This window comes from Cynara cardunculus, assembly GCF_001531365.2.
Source record: "Cynara cardunculus var. scolymus isolate 2C chromosome LG 11, CcrdV1, whole genome shotgun sequence".
Taxonomy (NCBI): Eukaryota; Viridiplantae; Streptophyta; class Magnoliopsida; order Asterales; family Asteraceae; genus Cynara; species Cynara cardunculus.
In genome coordinates, this window is record NC_037538.1 from 8,263,908 (window position 1) to 8,269,712 (window position 5,805).

A 5,805-nucleotide genomic window follows, 5' to 3' on the forward strand; every position below is an offset into this window, starting at 1 on the left:
TTTAGATAGGTTTTTATTACCTTATCTTTCCGCAAACAATCTTGTAAAATCTGTATTGATCTTCTCTATCAATATATATTTTAAATTTGAAAATACTGTGTTTGTATTCATCCCCCCCTTCTACAAACTGTTTCTCTTCTTGTAGACCCTTACGGGACCAACATATACACTTAGTAAAGCAACATTACCTGATATATTGTGTTACACTTCGTAAAACAACAAAAATATATTGTGATACACTTCGTATAACGACAAAAATACATTGTGGTACACACTATGATACCAAATCTGGTTGATGAATACAACTGTGACACCACTATGATATCATTGTGTTACCATTGTATTACACTCGATGTTACATCCGGCAAGAGATTTAGGTTACATCCAAAAACCTTACATCTTCTGCGTTCCTGATCTGAAATGTGATCTGAACAAAAACCAGAAACCGAAACCGATATAGGTGTGTAGAAACTAGATTTCTTGGGATATGAAAAACCGAAACCGATTTGGGTTGTTCAACAAGGGGGAGTCAACCAGTGAGGGTGAGAGTTGAGGAGATAATGGCAGTGGTTGGAGATGGATAGAGAATAAGAAGCAGCGGTGGCCGGTGGTTGGAGATGGGCGGAGAAGGAAGCATCGGACGGTGTTGGACAAAAGGATCGGTATAAAGTTTCGCACCAGAGAGGAAGCACGTTTTCGCCGGCAATGGGGAAAGAGGGTCACAAGTGGTGATCTCGTCCATTCTAATATACATATATATACACACACACACATACACACATCTATTTCAAAATTAGAATATTAATCTAATTAAAGTAAATTGAATACTCAACATAATTTACCTTTCTACTTATTTTAAGAAATTATAATAATTATCCTGAATTATAGGTTCATAGTAGATCTCATGGTTACCACAAACTAAACAGTTCTCATTTGATTAGAGCCCCATATATACATACATATATATAGGATACATTTCAAATGTAACCTTTCACATTTGTACAATCAATACAACAAAGTATTGGTCAATCATGATTTAAATATTTTTTTTTCTTTTTTTAACTGAAAGGGCAATTTCGTACTTCTTCATATTATAGGCAGAATAGTTTGTTTCCTTTTTTCATTCAAAAACATTAAGCGAATCCTTTTGATTTTTTTTTTTAATGGATCCATCGTCACTCAATGAAGTTTATTTTAGGGATGTTCTCGAAGAACAAGAGTTTTTCGATTCCATGAAGGATAATCATGTTCCTTTCGAACAGTTCGTTGATCCTGGAAGTATGTGTAATTACCTAAATATGTCTAATGTTACTAAATATTAAAATTTGATTTTAATTATTTAAGTCGTAAGAATCATTTACAAAAACATTATCAAAACAAAGACGGTCATCTGGATCAGATTGGACCATATATGGCCATATAAAGACTAGATAACGTCATTTGTTCCTATAACACTCATGTTCGGACTAAATAAAACCTAGACTAGGAAAAAAAGAGTTTTTATATATTCTAAATTCGTTAAATTCTTTTTTTTAATGGATTAAAATCAAAATTAGGCATGGTAATGGAGTGGGGACCTCAATCCCCGTCCCCGATCCCCCATCTTTGTCCCCGTCCCCATCAGGGAATTTGATCGCATCCCCATCTCCGTCCCCAACAGGGAAATGGGGATTTTTTTTTCCATTTGTGTAAGTTTTTATTAGATCAAATGTGTGGGACGCTACACATGTTTATATTCACTTTTTTTTCCAATAAACCTAAAATCAAAATAAATTTAATTTATATAACGCCTCAATCCACACATTGCACGTAACACATACTTCATATAGGAAATACATGTTTATACATCACTCAGGCCTCATAGTACAAGAATCTACCATACAAAATACATGGTCTGAAAATTCAAAATACAAATTCGTGTACTAATCCAAGTTCATCTACCAAAACTATACATATCATCATCTTTTCTTCATGCCGCTAAACATATAGGGAAAATATTATATTTTTCCTTTTCTCTTACCGTCCGCACTTCCTGCAATACATATTTGAAATCACAAAACGATGGTTAGACCAAAAAGTCTAGTGAGTTACCCTAATTATGTCATTGCAGGGTGAAAATCACCAAAATTTTGTACAAAATAACTTTTCATATATATATATCAAATATATGAACAAATAAGGACATATTACCAGTATCTTTCCACTTTTCAAGCCAAGCATTCAGCTATTCAAATAACATATTCCAAACCTTTATAGGTTTGACCCAACCAGGTTTCATATAATGTCACTTTTAAACATTTTTAATTAAACAAGGTTTATTTAAAGTTTAAGGCCAAACCTGTTATTTCCTCCTCAATAACATCCAGACTACGATTTCCAATAAAAACCCCGATCTTAAACCTTTAAATCACAAAGAAATAAAGATCCCAGACCACGGTAATCTTAGAGGATATAATAGTAAGAGTTATATCACATAACATACATACAAATGCCACCCTTATATCCAAAGGTACACCTCTCATTGATATGCCACCCTTATTCCATGGTATACCTCTTCTTGATATGCCACCCTTATTTCCTCGTCAAAACATTTTTCATAAAACAATTCTAATTAGAACAGACCGTAGTCATAAATGTTCTAATGGAATATCATCAGTTCAAAATCATTCTTTATAAAAATTCCCATTTTTTATACAAGAATAATAAAAATAACAATTGTATAAATAGGGGCTGATTCAAATACTAACCAAGATTATCGTGTTAACTTTGTTAACCGATCTTGGTCGTTGATTTGAACATCTAACGGTTGTGGTTTAATGAGAATAAGAATTTAATTATTTAATTAATATATTAATTAATAATATGTGAACAATGAATTCACAGGGTAAAAATGTAAAAAGGCGTTGTTCACATGAATCACAGAGCCTGATCACATGTTCATGTGAACGCATTGTGCATATGTATCGATATGAACAACGACATGACATACTACTCAAAAATCTTGTTCATATTCATGTGATGTAGTTGTGCATATGTATCGATATCCACATATTATGCCTTTGCTATGTGTTCATATGTTGTGTGTGTCCTTATGTCTTAGTATCTCTTGATATGTGATGTAATTGTTCATGTGTGTCAATATGAAAATCTAATGCATTTCATACAGCTGAACACTAATGAATCATAATATTTATATCTATTTGATTTGTGCAGTTTCATATGTGTTAATGTGTGTCCATATCTTTTATAATCTGTTCATATATGTTTCTCTATCAACTAAATTAATCCCTAAACATATGCAGTACCGAATGTGCATCGGATTTTTCAACGAATTCAACTATATTTGCAAGAATATTTAATGGTTCATAACGGTAATAGCTGTTCATTTAAACAAAATAAATGTCATACTAATCACTTACCAATCGGAACGCTTTGATCATCTTCTTCATCACCGGAATTCGAATTCCAACCGTAGTCGTATCCGATTTTAACTTTGTCATTTCCATTGTTAGCCATCTCTGGTGATTAATCAACAATTCGAAGTGGATCTTTGGTCTCTACCCGGACCCGATGAAAAGAATGAGACATGACCGATCAATAGAAATACTCCAACACTCCACTTTTGTCATATATTCCATTTTTTGTTTTTTTTTTTACGTGCAATATTATTATTCATATTACTCGGACGATACGGAAATCTTTTACACTTACAAAACGAATATCATTATATGTAGAACATCACTTGAAATCACGATCATGAACATAAATGAAGATAAAAATCAGAATTACCTAATGATCAATTAGAGGGATCTTTAAGATTTGTAACTCCCAATTAATTATTAGGGAATTACATAAAGGTCCAATTACATAATCACCCTTGCATTTAATTTATAAGTTACATTTGAACATAAAGTAAAGAAAGAATATGATTGGTTAGTCTTGATTAGTATGGTTAACACAAATTTCTTGGTTAGTATTTGAACCAACCTCTGTATAAATAATACATAAGTTAAAGCACAAATTCGGTCAACATAGACTTGGCCGGACTTCATCTCCGGTCAAGCCTTGGCCGGTTTACTAATCCGGTCAGCATAAGACCCTTGTCCGATTTACTAATCCGGACAGCTCTCTCTAAGCCTTGTCCGATTTAAATAAACCGGTCACCTCTTAATCGTATTCCTACTTCTCCGTTCAAAATGTTCAACATAACTCAATATTCATAAATCGCTCAACACTTGTCCGATTTAAGACTAAACCGCTTGACTCTTGATCGGTTTAGGTCTAATCCGGACAATACTCATCAAGCGGTTTATTTATAAATCGCTCATGCCTTAACCGGTTTAGGGCGACCCTTGTCCGGTTTATGGCTAAACCGCTTAACACTTGTCCAGTTTATGGTTAATCCGGACAACACTCCAGCGGATAACTTTTAAATCAAAAGTAAAGTTCTACAATCAATTATACAACTATGAAGAGTTTAAAAGCAGTAAGAATCACTCACCTTTAAATCTTTTGAAACCAAACACTTGAAATCAACTTGATCTTGTAATCCGGTCAACTTAAATCGCACAAACACTTCTCACAAATTGGCAGGAAACATGCAAATGGAGGTTGGTCCTCCTTTTATACTCTTCCCTTTTAGGAAGGTCGGCTACACCCTTGCCATGTGCATGCATCTCCTAACTTACTTATACATACATGCATATATTCATGCATACATATACAATCTTTCACAATTTACTAATTATGTATGCATATATATTCATACATGCATTCCATGTATAAAACACACATTCCCACATGATCAACTATATCAATTTATCATGTTGTTATGTAAGCATATAACCAATAATCACGTATTCATTACCTCAGGTGACAACCAAGATCTGATTATCACAATTTAATATAAAAAATATACATCATCATATAATAATTAATAAATCGGAGACCAAAAGAAATTAAATTTAATCTAAAAAAAATTAACGTCACATGTATCAAAACATATTGAGTAACATCCAAAAACACATCTAATAATATCTGAAATATATTGAAATAGAAATAAATAATATATAATATAATTTATTAATATATATATTAATAAATTATATTATTTATTATTTATTTTTATTTCAATATATTTCAGATATATATTGATAAGGGATGGGGCAGGGAGTTCGATAGCCATCCCCGTCCCCATCCCTAGTTTGAGCCAAATGGGGATCCCCGTCCCCGAGACCCGGTTTAACAGGAATCCTTGTCCCCGATTGGGCGGGTGGATTGGGTTCCCGACGGGTCGGGGCCAATTCCTATACTTGATCAAAATCACAAATTTGACCTTTTTTGGACCTATCTTCGACCAAGCCAAACCGTTGGTTTGGATTCAATCATTACCTTATCAGATCTAAACCAGTTCAAATCACCCATGTCTTTTTTCACATCGCATGAGCTAGATCGAGTTTTTTCGAACAATAACTCTTATAGATTGGTTCGTGTGTACAATCCTTCGTCCAAAGAACATCAAAATTCAAGGTTATGTTTTGACCATATATATATATATATATATAGACTTGGGATCATGTGAGACCAATGGTTTTTCGTGAGACTCGTAAGACCAATTCTCAACCCTTGGATTAGATCTACAATCGTCAAATTTGAACATTCTTAAACGCCACGAGACTTCTCAATAATCACAAAACTGCCACCGTTCAACTTTAGACCATTAGATCATTAGCTTATAAAGTTGATAAATGAACATAAATTGGTCTTACGGTTCTCACGAAAAACTCTTGGTCTCACGTGAACCCA